The 17,096-nt window shown below is 40.6% G+C and overlaps 1 long non-coding RNA gene across 1 annotated transcript in view; it reads right to left on the minus strand.

Moving 5' to 3' along the window:
• Nucleotides 1-14,610: 14,610 nt before the first annotated feature.
• LOC110567666 (uncharacterized) overlaps nt 14,611-17,096 on the minus strand; it is a 54,818-nt gene continuing 52,332 nt past the window's right edge. The window contains exon 5 of the long non-coding RNA XR_002478014.2: nt 14,611-15,577. This is a non-coding gene — a long non-coding RNA (uncharacterized LOC110567666). The remainder of the gene's footprint in view (nt 15,578-17,096) is intronic.

Here is a 17,096-nt window from a genome sequence, read left to right on the forward strand (position 1 = left end):
TCACATTACCTAACTTCAAATTATATGATAAGACTATAGTAACCAAACAGCATGATACTGATATAAAAATAAGAAAAAAAAAAAGATACATAGAACAATGGAACAGAACGAGAACACAAAGATAATGCCACATACCTGTAACCAACTGATCTTCAACAAAGTCAACAAAAATATATGCTGGGAAAAGGACTCTCTATTTAATGAATGGTGCTGAGAAAATTGGCTAGCCATAGGCAGAAGAAAGAAACTGGGCACATACCTCCCACCATATACAAAAATTAACTCAATATGCATTAAAGCCCTAAATGTAAGACCTGCAACTATAAAAATCCCAGCTGCCTTTTTTTCAGTTGAACAGGCAACTCTGTCTCCCAGGTGTTCCAGTCGCCAGTTGAAATGACCAGATTTGTGTGAGTTTTTGTGTGGAGACCCACTGCACCAGCTGAAACAGCTGCACTGGAGACTTGTGGTGCTTTTCCGGAAAAAAAGGGCGGCTGAAACAGGGAGCCAGGTGATCTGGCTTGACTGGTCCCACCCCCACAAAGACCAGCAATCTGAAACACTCTGGATTGAGAGTTTCACAGCAAGCACAGCTAGACCTAGGACACTCCAGGTCTGTCAGGGGGAAGGGCAACACTGCCACTACCAAGGCAGTCCGCCATTACTGAGGCAGTCCACCATTACTGAGGCAGTCAGCCATTACCGAGGCAGTCCGCCATTACAGAGACAGTCTGCCATTACGGAGGCAGATAGCCATTACCGAGGCAGTTCTAACTACACCCCTATAAACAAAACTGCAAGGAAGTTCACACAGCAGCTAGGCAGAGCCCACGGCAGCTCAGCAACACCTTTGGTGGCAGACTGTGACTAGGCTACCTCCTTGCTGGGCAAGGCATCTCTGAAAAAAGGCAGCAGAATGACAGGAACTTATAAATAAAGCCCCACCATCCCAGGACAGAACACCTGGGAAAAAAAGGTGGTTATGAGTTCTGCTGCAGCAGACTTAAACGTACCTGCCCAGCAGCTCTGAACAGAACAACGGAGCTCACAGCTCAGCACTTGAGCTCCTATAAGGGACAGACTGTCTCCTCAAGCAGCTCTCCAACACCCGTATAACCAAAGAGACACCTCACAAAGGAGAGCTCAGGCTGACCTCGCATGTATCCTTCTGGGACAAAGATAAGAGAAGAAGAAACTGGCAGCAACCCTTACTGTTCTACAGCTGCTGCAGGTGATCCCCAGGCAAGCAGGGTCTGGAGTGGACCTCCAGCAGTCCTACAACAGGGGGGCCTGACTGTTAGAAGGAAAACTAAGAAACAGAAAGAAATAACTTCATCAGCAACAAAAAGGACATCCACTCAGAGACCCCATTTGAAAGTCACCAAGCACAAAGACCACAGGTAGATAAATCCACAAGGATGGGAAGAAACCAGTGCAAACAGGATGAAAATACCCAAAATCAGAATACCTCGCCTTCTCCAAGGGATCACAACTCCTCATCAGCAAGGGAACAAGGCTGGATGGAGAATGAGTCTGATGAATTGACAGAAACAGGCTTCAGAAGGTGGGTAATAACAAATTCCTCTGAGCTAAAAGATCATGTTCTAACCCAATGCAAAGAAACTAAGAACCTTGAAAAAAGGTTTGACGAAATGATAATGAGCATAAACAGCTTAGAGAGGAATATAAATGAATCGATGGAGCTGAAAACACAAGAACTTCACAAAGCATACACAAGTTTCAATAGCTGAATCGACCAAGCAGAAGAAAGGATATCACAGATTGAAGATCAACTCAATGAAATAAAATGAGAAGGCAAGATTAGAGAAAAAAGAGTAAAAAGAAATGAACAAAGCCTCCAAGAAATATGGGATTATGTGGAAAGACCTAATCTATGTTTGATAAGTATACCTGAATGTGACGGAGAGAAAGAATCCAAGCTGGAAAACACTCTTCAGGATATTATCCAGGAAAACTTCCCCAACCTAGCAAGGCAGGCCAACATTCAAGTCCAGGAAATACAGAGAACAGCACAAAGATATTCCTCAAGAAGAGCAACCCCAAGGCACATAATTGTCAGATTCACCAGGGTTGAAATGAAGGAAGAAATGCTAAAGGAAGCCAGAGAGAAAGGTCAGGTTACCCACAAAGGGAAGCCCATCAGACTCACAGCAGATCTCTCAGCAGAAGCCCTACAAGCCAGAAGAGAGTGGGGGCCAATATTCAACATCCTTAAAGAAAAGAACTTTCAACCTAGAATTTCATATTCAGCCAAATTAAGCTTCATAAGCGAAGGAGAAATAAAATCCTTTATGAACAAGCATTACTCAGAGATTTCATCACCACCAGGCCTGCTTTACAAGAGCTCCTGAAAGAAGCACTAAACATAGAAAGGAGAAACCAGTACCAGTCACTCCAAAAATGTACCAAATGGTAAAGAGCATCTACACAATGAAGAAACTGTGTCAACCAATGGGCAAAACAACCAGCTAGCATCAAAATGGCGGGATCAAATTCACAAATAACAATATTAAGCTTAAATGTAAATGGGCTAAATGCCCCAATCAAAAAACACAGACTGGCAAATTGGATAAAAAGTCAAAACCCATCAACGTACTGTATCCAGGAAACCCATCTCACATGCAAGGATGCACATAAGCTCAAAATAAAGGGATGGAGGAAGATCTACCAAGCAAATGGAGAGCAAAAAAAGAGCAGGAGTTGCAATCCTAGTCTCTGATAAAATAGACTTTAAACCAACAAAGATCAAAAAAGACAAAGAAGGCCATTACATAATGGTAAAAGGATCAGTGCAACAAGAAGAGCTAACAATCCTAAATATATATGTGCCCAATACAGGAGCACCCAGATAAATAAAGCAAATTCTTAATGACTTACAAAGAGACTTAGACTCCCACACAATAATAATGGGAGACTTTAACACTCCACTGTCAATATTAGACAGATCAACGAGACAGAAAATTAACAAGGATACCCAGGACTTGAACTCAGACCTGGACCAAGCAAACATAATAGACATTTACAGAACTCTCCACCCCAAATCCACAGAATATACATTCTTCTCAGCACCACATCACACTGACTCTAAAATTGAAAACATAATTGGAAGTAAATCATTCCTCAGCAAATGCAAAAGAATGGAAATCATTACAAATAGTCTCTCAGACTACAGTGCAATCAAATTAGAACTCAGAATTCAGAAACTAACTCAGAAACGCACAACTTCATGGAAACTGAACAACTGGCTTTTGCATGTTGACTGGATAACAATGAAATGAAGGCAGAAATAAGGATATTCTTGGAAGCCAATAAGAAGAAAGAAACAATGTACCAGAATTTTTGGGACATATTTAAAGCAGTGTCTAGAGGAAATTTTATAGCAATAAATGCCCACATGAGAAGCAAGGAAAGATCTGAAATCGACACCCTATCATCAAAATTGAAAGAGCTAGAGGAGCAAGATCAAAAAAACTCAAAAGCTAGCAGAAGACAAGAAATAACTAAGATCAGAGCAGAACTGAAAGAGACAGAGACACAAAAAGCCCTTCAAAAAAAATCAATAAATCCAGGAGCTGGTTTTTTGAAAATGCTAACAAAATGCACAGACCACTAGACAGATTAATAAAAAAGAAAAGAGAGAAGAATCAAATAGATGCAATAAAAAACAATAAAGGGGATATCACCACAGATTCCACAGAAATGCAAACTACCATCAGAGATTACTACAAACAACTCTATGCACATAAACCAGTAAACCTGGAAGAAATGGATAAATTCCTGGACACTTACACCCTGCCAAGCCTAAACCAGGAAGACGTCAAAACCCTGAATAGACCAATAACAAGGGTTGAAGTTGAGGCAGCAATTAATAGCTTACCAACCAAAAAAAGCCCATGTACACATGGGTTCACAGCTGAATTCTACCAGACATACAAAGAAGAGCTGGTACCACTCCTTCTGAAACTATTCCAAACAATCCAAAAAGACAGAATCCTCCTCAAATCATTTTATGAGACCAACATCATCCTGATACCAAAACCCGGCAGAGACTCAACAAGAAAAGAAAACTTCAGGCCAATATCCATGATGAACACAGATACAAAAATCTTCAATAAAATACTGGAAAACCAATTTTAACAGCACATCAAAAAGCTTATCCATTATGATCAAGTAGGCTTCATCCCAGGGATGTAAGGCTGCTTCAACATACGTAAGTCTATAAACGTAATTCACCACATAAACAGAACCAAAGACAAAAACCACATGATTATCTCAATAGATGCAGAGAGAGCCTTTGACAAAATTCAACAGCCCTTCATGCTAAAAACCCTCAATAAACTAGGTATCAACACAACATATCTCAAAATAATAAAAGCTATTTATGACAAACCCACAACCAATATCATACTGAATGGGCAAAAACTGGAAGCATTCCCTTTGAAATCGGGCACTAGACAAGGATGCCCTCTCTCACCACTCCTATCCAATACAGTATTGGAAGTTCTAGCCAGAGAAATCAGGCAAGAAAAAGAAATAAAGGGTATTGAATTAGGAAAGGAGGAAGTCAAATTGTCTCTATTTGCATATGACACGATTGTATATTTAAAAGACCCTATTGTCTCAGCCCAAAATCTCCTGAAACTGATACTCAACTTCAGCAAAGTCTCAGGATACAAAATCAAATGTGCAAAAATCACAAGCATTCCTATACACCAATAACAGACTTAAAGGGAGCCAAATCAAGAACCAACTGCCATTCACAATGCTACAAAGAGAATAAAATACCTAGGAATACAACTAACAAAGGATGTAAAGGACCTCTTCAAGGAGAACTACAAACCACTGCTCAATGAAATAAGAGAGGACACAAACAGATGGAGAAACATTCCATGCTCATGGTTAGGAAGAATCAATATAGTGAAGATGGCCATACTGCCCAAAGTAATTTATAGATTCAATGCTATCCCCATCGAGCTACCAATGACCTTCTTCACAAAACTGGAAAAAACCACCTTAAACTTCATATAGAACCAAAAGAGACCCCACATAGCCAAGTCAATGCTAAGCAAAAAGAACAAAGCCAGAGACATCATGCTACCTGACTTCAAACTATACTACAAGGCTACAGTAATCAAAACAGCATGGTACTGGTACCAAAACAGAGATATAGACCAATAGAACAGAATAGAGGCCTCGGAGGCAGACACATCTATAATCATCTGATCTTTGACAAACCTGACAAAAACAAGCAATGGGGAAAGGATTCCCTGTTTAATAAATGGTGTTGGGAAAACTGGCTAGCCACGTGCAGAAAGCAGAAACTGGACCCCTTCCTGACACCTTACACTAAAATTAACTCTAGATGGATTAAAGACTTAAACATAAGACCTAACACCATAAAAACCTTAGAAGAAAACCTAGGCAAAACCATTCAGGACATAGGCATAGGCAAGGACTTCATGACTAAAACACCAAAAGATTTGGCAACAAAAGCCAAAATAGACAAATGGGGTCTAATTAAACTCCAGAGCTTCTGCACAGCAAAAGAAACAATCATTAGAGTGAAGCAGCAACCAACAGAATGGGAAAAAAATTTGCAACCTACCAATCTTGCAAAGGACTTATATCCAAAATCTACAAAGAACTAAAACAGATTTACAAGAAAAGAACAAACAAACCCATTGAAAAGTGGGTAAAGGATATGAACAGACACTCTTAAAATGAAGACATATGTGAGGCCAACAAACATATGAAAAAATGCTCATCATCACTGGTCATTAGAGAAATGCAAATCACAACTACACTGAGATACCATCTCATGCCGGTTAGAATGGCGATCATCAAAAAATCTGGAGACAACAGATGCTGGAGAGGATGTGGAGAAGCAGGAACACTTTTACACTGATGGTGGGAGTGTAAATTAGTTCAACCATTGTGGAAGTCAGTGTAGCAATTCCTCAAGGACCTAGAAATAGAAATTCCATTTGCCCCAGCAATTCCATTACTGGGTATATATCCAAAGGATTATAAATCATTCTATTATAAGGACACATGCACACGAATGTTCATTACAGCACTGTTTACAATAGCAAAGACTTGGAATCAACCCAAATGTCCATCAACGATAGACTGAACAGGGAAAATGTGGCATATATACACCATGGAATACTATGCAGCCATTAAAAACGATGAGTTCATGTCCTTTGTAGGGACATGGATGAACCTGGAAACCATGGTTCTCAGTAAACTGACACAAGAACAGAAAATCAAACACTGCATGTTCTCACTCATAGGCAGGTGTTGAACAATAACACATGGACACAAGGAGAGGAACATCACACAAAGAGGTCTGTTGAGGGGGGGACTAGGGGAGGGACAGTGGGGAGTAGAGAGTTGGGGAGGGATAACGTGGGGAGAAATGCCAGATACAGGTGACGGGGATGGAGGCAGCAAACCACATTGCCATGTATGTACCTATGCAACAATCCTGCATATTCTTTATATGTACCCCAGAACCTAAAATGCAATAAAAAAACACACACACATATATATATATATATCCCAGAAGAAAACCAAGGAAAAAAATCTCTTTACATCAGCCAAGGCAAAGAATTTATGAACAAGTCCTCAGAAGCAAAGGCAACAAAAACAAAATAGACAAATGGGACTTAAATAAACTAAAAAGCTTCTGCACAGCAAAAAAAAAAAAAAAAAAAAAAAAAAAAACCATCAACAAAGTAAACAGACAACCTACAGAATGAGGAAAATATTTGCAAACCATGCATCTGACAAAACGCTAATAACCAGAATCTACAAGGAACTGAAACAACAAGAAAAAAACAACAACCCAGTAAAAAGTGGCCAAAGGACAAGAACAGACATTTTTCTTTCTTTTTGTTTTTTTAATTTACTTTAAGTTCAGGGATACATGTGCAGAACATGCAGATTTGTTCCATAAGTATACATGCACCATGATGGTTTGCTGCACCTATCAACCCATCATCTAGATTTTAAGCCACACATCTATTAGGCATTTGTCCTAATGCTCTCCCTTTCCTTGCCCCCACCTCCCGACAAGCCCCAGTGTGTGATGTTCCCCTCACTGTTTCCATGTGAACCCAGTGAGGGGAACATCTCCCACTTATGAGCGAGAACATGAAGTGTTTGGTTTTCTGTTCCTGAGTTGATTTGCTGAGAATGATGACTTCCAGCTTCATCCATGTCCCTGAAAAGGGCATACACTCATTCTTTTTTATAGCTGCATGGTATTCCATGTGCCACTTTTTTTTTTAAGTCCAGTTTATTATTGATGGGCATTTGGGTTGGTTCCAAGTCTTTGCTATTGTAAATAGTGCTGCAATAAATATACATGTGCATGTCTTTATAGTAGAATGATGTATAATCCTTTGAGCATATACCCGGTAATGGGATTGCTGGGTCAAATGGTATTTCTGGTTCTAGATCCTTGAGGAATAGCCACACTGTCCTCCACAATGGTTGAATTAATTTGCACTCCCACCAACAGTGTAAAAGTGTTCCTATTTCTCCACAGCCTCACCAGCATCTGTTGTTTCATGACCTTTTAATAATCACCATTCTAACTGGCATGAGATGGTATCTCATTGTGGTTTTGATTTGCATTTCTCTAATGACCAGTGATGATGAGTTTTCTTCATGTTTGTTGGCCACATAGATGTTTCTTTTGAGAGTTGTCTGTTCATATCCTTAGCCCACTTTTTATGAAGTTTGTTTTTTTTCTTGTAAATTTGTTGAAGCTCATCCACCTTTGTCAGATGGATAGTGTAAGGTTTAAATGAGAGGCAACGGAGGCCAGTTATTGAAATGAAGAAATTTAATCAGCTCCTGGGCAACATTCTGTAGTCCGACAGGAGGGGCTGGAGAAGTCACATGGACTCCTCTCAGACGTGGGGTTTTATAGGGAGTGGAGGCGTTTGATTGGTTGTGGGAGAGCAGGACGTGGACATGGCAAGCTGCTATTGGCAGGTAGGCGGGATTTCCGGTGAGCGGGCTGCCCAGGGGACATGGGACCTGGATGGGACAAAATGCTATTGGGCAGGTTCTGGCAGGGCTTCTTTTGAATTTTGGTGGGATTCTTCAACAGCTGGCTAGGTGCTGAGTGCAGAGCCTAGTGCCTAGTGCAGAAGTGGGCACGGGATGATGATGTGGTTTCTAGGCTTGGAGGGGGGGGCGTGTCCGAGCTCCCGGTGAGGCAATCGGCCTTACAGATAGATTACAAAAATTTTCTCCCATTCTGTAGGTTGCCTGTTCACTCTGATGATAGTTGTTTTGTTTTGTTGCTGTGCAGCACTCTTTAGTTAATTAGATCCCATTTGTCAATTTTGGCTTTTGTTGCGATTGCTTTTGGTGTATTAGTCATGAGGTCTTTGTCCATGCCTATGTCTTGAATGGTATTGCCTAGGTTTTCTTCTAGGGTTTTTATGGCTTTACGTTTTATATTGAAATTTTTAATCCATCTTGAGTTAATTTTTGTATAAGGTATAAGAAAGGGGTCCAGTTTCAGTTTTCTGCATATGGCTAGCCAAATTTCCCAGCACCATTTATTAAATAGGGAATTCTTTCCTCTTTGCTTGTCTTTGTCAGGATTGTCAAAGATCAGATGGTTGTAGATGTGTGGTGTTATTTCTGAGGTCTCTGTTCTGTTCCATTGGTCTATATCTCTGTCATGGTACCAGTACCATGCTGTTTTTGTTACTTTAGCCTTGTAGTATTGTTTGAAGTCAGGTAGTGTGATGCCTGCAGCTTTGTTCTTTTTGCTTAGGATTGTCTTGGCTATATAGGTTCTTTTTTGGCTCCATATAAAATTTACAGTTTTTTTCTGATTCTGCAAAGAAAGTCAATGGTAGCTTGATGGTAATAGCATTGAATCTATAAATTACTTTGGGCATTATGGCCACTTTCATGATATTGATTCTTCCTAATGAGCATGGAATGTTTTTCCATTTGTTTGTGTCCTCTCTTATTTCCTTGAGCAGTGGTTTGTGGTTCTCCTTGAAGAGGTCCTCCATGTCCCTTGTAAGTTGTTTTCCTAAGTATTTTATTCTCTTTGTAGCAGTTGTGAATGGGAGTTCACTCATAATTTGGCTCTCTGCTTGTCTATTATTGGTGCATAGGAAAGCTTGTGATTTTTGCACATTGATTTTGTATCCTGAGATTTTGCTGAAATTGCTTTATCAGCTTAAGGGGTTTTGCGGCTGAGACAATGGGATTTCCTAAATATACAATGATGTCATCTGCAAACAGAGACAATTTGACTTCATTTTGTCCTATTTGAAAAAAACTTTATTTCTTTCTCTTGCCTGATTGCCCTGGCCAAAACTTCCAGTACTATGTTGAATAGAAGTGGTAAGAGAGGGCATCCTTGTCTCTTGCCAGTTTTCAAAGGGAATGCTTCCAGCTTTTGCCTATTCAGTATGATATTGGCTATGGGTTTGTCATAAATACCTCTTATTATTTTGAGATATGTTCCATCAATGCTTAGTTTATTGAGAGTTTTTAGCATGAAGGGATGTTGAATTTTATTGAAGGCATTTTCTGAATTCTATTGAGATAATCACGTGGTTTTTGTCATTGGTTCTGTTTATGTGATGGATTACATTTATTGACTTGGGTATGTTAAACCAGCCTTGCATCCCAGGGATGAAGCCAATTTGATTGTGGTGCTGGATTCAGTTATGATGTGCTGCTGGATTCAGTTTGCCAGTATTTTATTGAGGATTTTCACATCGATGTTCATCAGGGATATTGGCCTGAAATTTTCCTTTTTTCTTGTGTCTCTGTCAGATTTTGGTATCAGGATGATGCTGACCTCATAAAACAAGTTAGGGAGGAGTCTCTTTTTTTCTATTGTTTGAAATAGTTTCTGAAGGAATGGTACCAGCTCCTCTTTGTACCTCTGGTAGAACTCAGTTGTGAATCTGTCTGGTTCTGGGGTTTTTTTTGGTTGGTAGGCTATTAATTGCTGCCTCAATTTTAGAACTTGTTATTGGTCTATTCAATGATTCGGCTTCTTCCTGGTTTAGCCTTGGGAGGGTGTAGGTGTCCAGGAATTTATTCATTTCTTCTAGATTTCCTAGTTGATTTGTAAAGAGATGTTTATAGTATTCTCTGACGGTAGTTTGAATTTCTGTGGGATCAGTGGTGATATCCCCTTCATCATTTTTTATTGTGTCTATTTGATTCTTCTTTATTTTCTTCTTTATTAGGATGGCTAGTGGTCTATTTTAATCTTTTCACAAAACCAGCTCCTGGATTCATTGATTTTTTTTGAAGGGGTTTTGTGACTCTATCTCCTTCAGCTCTGCTCTGATCTTAATTATTCCTTGTCTTCTGCTAGCTTTTGAATTTGTTTGCTCTTGTTTCTCTAGTTCTTTTAATTTATGTTAGGGTATTGATTTCAGATCTTTCCTGCTTTCTGATATGGGTATTCAGTGCTATAAATTTCCCTCTTAACACGGCTTTAACTGTGTCCCAGAGATTCTGGTATGTTTTCTCTTTGTTCTCATTGATTTCAAAGAACTTCTTTATTTCTGACTTAATTTTGTTATTTCCCCAGTAGTCATTCAGGAACAGGTTGTTCAGTTTCCATGTTGTTGTGCAGTTTTGAGTGAGTTTCTTAATCCTGAGTTCTAATTTGAGTGCACTGTGGTCTGCGAGACTGTTTGTTATGATTTCCATTCTTTTACATTTTCTGAAGTGTGTTTAACTTCTAGTTATATGGCTGATTTTAGAATAAGTGTGATGTGACATTGAAAAGAATGTATATTCAACTGGGAGCTGCAGTCCCAGATCTCAGACACTTCTGTGGTGCTCTCCATGGACAACAGCCGCTCCCTGGACATGGACAGCATCATCACTGAGTCAAGGTGCAGTTTGAGGAGATAGCCAGCCGCAGCTGGGCTCAGACCGAGAGCATGTACCAGATAAGTATAAGGACCTGCAGGCTCTGGCTGGGAAGCACGGGGATGACCTGCGGGAGTGCGTCCCTGGAGGCCACCACCGTAGATGCCCAGAAGCATGGGGAGCTGGCCATTAAGGATGCCAACACCATGTCCGAGCTGGAGGCTGCCCTGCAGCAGGCCAAGCTGGACATGGTGCAGCTGCATGAGTACCAAGAGTTAATGAACACCAAGCTGGCCCTGGACATCGAGATTGCCACCTACAGGAAACTGTTGGAGGGCCAGGAGAGCTGGCTAGGGTCTGGGATGCAGAACATAAGTATCCATATGAAGACCATCAGCAGCTATGCAGGTGGTCTGGGCTCGGCCTATGGGGGCCTCACAGGCCCCAGCCTCAGCAATGGCCTGGGCTCCAGCTATGGCTCTGGTGCAGGATCCAGCTCCTTTAGCCACAGGAACTCCACCAGGGCCGTGGATATGAAGGAGATTGAGACCCGTAATAAAAAGCTTGCATCCAAATCCTCTGACGTCCTGCCCAAGTGAACAGCTGTGGCAGCCCCTCCCAGCCTGCCTCTCCTGTGGCTGCTCCAGAGCCCAGGAGAGAGGCCACTGTGCAGGGGAGCACAGGGAACAAGAGACCCACCTAGGCTCAGCCCTAGCCTTCAGCCCACCAGAGGGGAGTTTACTGCCTGGGGACCCCCGTGCCCATGCCTCCAGCTACAAAACAATTCAATTGCCTTTTTTTTTTTTTTTTTTTTTTTTGCCAAAAGTAAAACCTCAGCTAGCTCTGGAAAAAAAAAAAAGAATGAATTATTCACAGCAGCATGGATGAAACTGGAGGTCATTATACTTAGTGAAATAACTCAGAAACAAAGTCAAATACCACATGTTCTCTCTTACAAGAGGGAGCTAAACAATGGGTACACATGAAAATACAGAATAAAATAATAGACTCAGAGACTCCAAAAGGAGGGAGGGTGGGAGGGGGGTGAGGGGTGAAAAATTACCTATGGGGTACAACGCTCACTATTTGGGTGGTGGGTACACTAAAAGCCCAGACTTCACCACTATGCGATATAAGCATGTAAGAAATCTGTACTTGTTCCTCCTAAAGATATATATATATGTATCTTTTAATTTATTTTAAGAGCTATCAGGACAAAAACATAAGTGTATTCATTACCTTTCAGTTGTGAGACATCTAACATGGTATCGCTTCAGAACTTAAGTGGAGTAACTTAGGAAAGGTGGAGTGGCCCAAATGGCCCTGGGAGGTCATGATTAAACTGTGTTTCATAAAAATCCTCCTGTATTTTTCTGGAGAAATTCCAGATTTGTTAAATCCACACAAGCCCTTGATATTCAAGGACATATGAATCATGATGAAACAAACAACCTTAATCAATCAACAAGCAGACTGAAGTCTCAACAACATTGCTTGTTAGAGAAAAATATAGTACAGGTGACCAAATTCTACAGGCTGTTTGAAACATAACAGGAACTAAGCTGAAAGTAAAATCCTGTGAGGGAGTTGAGTGAAGAATGAATCTCAGGGCCTTCACCTCTCACTGGTCTCTGGTCAGGATTTTTTCCTCCAATCTGAGTAAATTGCCCTCATTCTTCTAGGTTCAGAGTAAACAGAACCTCTTCAAAGATGCTGACTCCAGCCACCATCACCTACATACACACACTCCCTGCCTTTGACCCATCTAAACCAGGTCTCCCTGCTGTAATCCCCATTGCGCTCTTTATACAGTGTGGTGGGAATGCCAAGAAGAAAAAGTAATTACAGATGTGTTTGTGCCATTGTGTCTAATGTCTATGTCCTCCATTACACTATAAACATTATGAGGGTGAATCCATGTCTCCCTCATTTCCAGCTGTGTCCCTTGTGTCTAACTCATAGTAAGTGCTCAATAAGACATTTACTGAAGAAATGAAATGTTCCACCATTGCTTTCTCTCTCTGGTACTCTGGCCATGGCAATCTTCCCATCACTGGCTTCCCAAGGATATGATACTAGGAATATTCTTTCTGAAAATAGCACTTCTAGTTAGGACATCAGCCTGATACTCCTGTCTGTTCCCTACCCTGAGCCGTGCTCAATGATATAGAAGACTCAAAAACCTAACACCTTCACAACTCATTTCTCTTACAGCCAAGGCCAGAGTCATGCCTAGCCACTCAGCATCTCCCTCCTCTTTCTCCTGGGCCCCCCGTGGTTCCCACCTGTACCTTGAGAGATGAGGAGCTTCCTGCACAAAATACATTCCCAGGCTCAGTTTACCATTTAGAATGCAGAACAAGAAAGGTAACTGACTTGGGAGTTAAAGTAGCTAACACACAGGACTTGAAGTCCCACAGATTTAGGAATCAAATCTAGTTGGACCACTTTCTAGTTCTGTAATAATCTCAGAAAGCCACAGCCTCAATTCCTCATGTATAAAATAGGGAAGACAATACCTCACTTAATATGTTGTCCATGTCTCACACAATATGTAAATCTCCCCTGCCTTTAAGACAGAAAGAAGGTTTGATGAATCTCTATTTCATACTTATCGTAGGGGCTGAATAAATGTTTGTTGGAACAATCACAATAGATTGTTGAATATATGTTCGATATATTTATGTGGATTGATTTTACTCTACAGCATGAATGCCACCAGAACCCTGATTTTTAAATTAACATAGTATTCCTCCTTGATGTACAATCCTCTAGTATCATATACCAGTATAAACTGCAAAGTATCATTGAAGAGTCTTTAAGAATTATTGTGGTCAAGCTGGCCAATGAGAAGCACTGTGGCTCTCTCTCGTACAGAGCAAGCCTACCAGGATAATATCTTCTTTGATCTAAATTCCAGCTAGAAACTTGCCTTTCATTCTGTTTCTAATCTTCCCCAAAGCCCTGCCTTACAGAGAGGTTCAAATTCTCACATGGTGATTGTAGGGAAATAATGAAGCCTGGGATTTTCTGTTTGAGCTGTGTGGTATTATTCCAGCTATTGCTATGAAAAACTTTGTCAAAAAAATAGACAAAGATGAAGTTAAGAAAGTCATGCATATTATCACAAACCAGCAGGATCAAAGCCTGAAAAAAAAATTTGCTAAGCCTAAGAGAAATAAAAATAAGAAATAATGACAATATTGATTGACTAATCCCACTGAATAAACAAGTATTACAAAAAGATGTATTTGCAGGAACAATCCATGAGGGTTTATTAAGGATTACATGAAAAAAAAATGGTGTTACATTAAAAATATGGTTAAAAGTAGCTTAAAACAATTACCTAAAAACCTTTTGATCACTTAGAGAGACAGGCCTATTACTCCAAGTTATAAAAGCAGCAAACTGACACAAGAACAGAAAATCAAACACCACATGTTCTCACTCATAGGCGGGTGTTGAACAATGAGAACACATGGACACAGGGAGGGGAGCACTATACACTGGGGTCTGTTGGGGGGGAGGGGGGACAGAGGGGGGTGGGGAGTTGGGGAGGGATAGCATGGGGAGAAATGCCAGATATAGGTGAAGGGGAGGAAGGCAGCAAATCACACTGCCACGTATGCACCTATGCAACAACCTTGCATGTTTTTCACATGTACCCCAAAACCTAAAATGCAATTAAAAAAAAAAAAAGCAGTAGCTAACATTTATTAGAGGCATCCTGCCGCCAGGTACTGTGCTAAGATTATGCATGCATTAACTCATTTAATCCTCATAACAACCTAGGGAGGTGGTACTACTATTATCTCCATTTTATAAATAAGTGAATCTAATCTTATAAAACTTAAGTAATTTGCCCACAATGATACAGCAAGCAAAAAAGCAGAGATTTGAACTCGACTTCATCTGACTCAAAAAATGGAACTCTAGATTTGAGCATCATGGGAAAGGTAGACACAGTCCTGATGAACTAGCAGCTTGATCATGTGATTGATAGTGACGAGGTTAGGAGCAAGGTTTCTAAAGAGAAGTGTACCTTCTGTATAGGCAATCTGACCTTCAGCCATCAACTTTATAAAGATTCAGTTAGAAGTCTATGTGTGACTTGCAAAGTCTTCCTTTAGTCCAGGATATGATTGATGGATGCAGTTTTTTTTTTTTTTTTTTTTTTTTTCGAGATGGAGTTTCGCTCTTGTTGCTCAGGCCGGAGTACAATAGTGCGATCTTGGCTCACTGCATCCTCTGCTTCTTGGGTTAAAGCAATTCTCCTCCCAAGTAGCAGGGATTACAGGCACGCGCCACCATGTCCAGCTAATTTTTGTATTTTTAGTAGAGACAGGGTTTCATCATATTGATCAGGCTGGTTTTTAACTCCTGACCTCAGGTGATCCACCCTCCTCAACCTCCCAAGGTGCTGGGATTATAGGCATGAGCCACCGCACCTAGTCTGATGCAGTTCTTATTACTTCCCTGCCAACTTTATATTCATGTAGACCCAGACAAGAGAAGATGCAAAACTTGTGAAGTTGTGACATCATCCTGGAGAAATCAATCCTGACCAGACCATGAATTTGTGTACTCTCAGCAAGAGCAATACATCACGAACCCAGGGAGTGCTGAGCTGAGCTTTAGGACCGCTCCATGACAAAAGGTCCATTCACTTGATCCTCTGAAAAAAAGCAGAGGAGGGTGGCAGATATAAAAAAATGTCAATTGTCATCATTAAAGGTGGGAGAAAACTATCGCCAATACTACTCCATCTAAACTATTATGACAGGGTAAACTTATAAGTCTTAGGTCCAAAGAGGAAGTTTACTTTTCTCAAAAATCCTGTAATTCTGAAGCTTTAATGGGCGCACTGAGCCATGCTCTTTCTGGGCTCACTGAAGACCAGCTACCTGTCTTATTGCTGACATTCGCAAAGGTATCAAGAACTCTGTGTTAGGCTGATTTTTTTTAATTTTTTGAAACCACTGGGAAACTTGGATATTTTCTGGAAACGGGAATGTTAATTAAATATGACTGGGGTTGAGAGGGCAAGGTAAGAAATGTGTTTCACTCCACATCTTGTATTGAACCTGATTTGACCCTCTCCGATTCCCTACTGTGCAATCAGTGGAATGGTAAGGAAGCCACCTCTGACCCCTGCAGGAACTGCAATCTTGTCCTAGCCTTGGGAAACTGTCATGCTTGGTTTTCCTCCTTTTGGAACAATTTTAAGGGCTTTCATCCCCTAACATGTTGTTTAATGCAGCACCTCCAGGAAATAGAACTTTTAACTTCAACATTGCTCTCAGTGGTCTCTCATGTTACCAGGCCCCCATGGGAACCTTCTCATCCTCCCCATTGCTGTATCTCCCTTCCCCCTACCCCTTCCCACCAGTTCCCACACTCACTGAATAAGGAAGGTCAATCTGAATACATCTGTCCACATCTCCGGAATGTCACAGAGGAGTAACAGCTGTTGACCTCTGTTCTGAACACATTATCCTGTTTGTCCCAAAAGTATCTTGGGCGAGTTCCAGCTAATATATGTAATCTCTACTTCCTATGGGGAACTTAGGGCCTACAGAGTATACTCCCCACACTTGCTTTTTGGCACTGGTATAAACACAACCTGCTTTCAAGTACCAAATCCTATCATTGCTATTAATAATATTAATAATTAAAATAATAATGGCCAAAATTTATCAAGCATTTGCTAGATGCTAGATATAGCACAAAGCTAAAAGCATCCCAAGTTTTTAAGCTTTAATTTTTCCTTTAAGTTTTAGAAAAAGCAGTAATTTTCTTTCTTCCTAAGTGACTATGCTTCCACATCTTAATGTACCCACACACACAAAACCTTTATTAACCTCTCATGGGCACAGACGGTAAAACTGAAGACTGTGTGCTCTCTTCTAGAAATATTGGAGGAAAAATAAAGGAACTTGATGAGAAAAAAATACCTGAATCTGAGATGTTTCAAGATACCCAATCGTAAGGTAAAGAGCAAAAGTAAAGAGGCTACAGCCCAAGACAAGGTCCAAACAAATCTAATATTTGTCTGAGAATCTGTCCAGAAACACCTATTAACACCACAATGCATATGATGTCATGTATACACTGTCTCGAGGAAAATTTCAGGCTAAACTTGTTCTTACAGAATTTAGCTTCCATAGCCGGGCATGGTGGCAGGCGCCTGTAAT

Source organism: Aotus nancymaae, unplaced genomic scaffold (genome assembly GCF_030222135.1).
Source record: "Aotus nancymaae isolate 86718 unplaced genomic scaffold, 86718_ANA_hifiasm-v0.15.2.pri h1tg000008l, whole genome shotgun sequence".
NCBI classification, from domain to species: Eukaryota; Metazoa; Chordata; class Mammalia; order Primates; family Aotidae; genus Aotus; species Aotus nancymaae.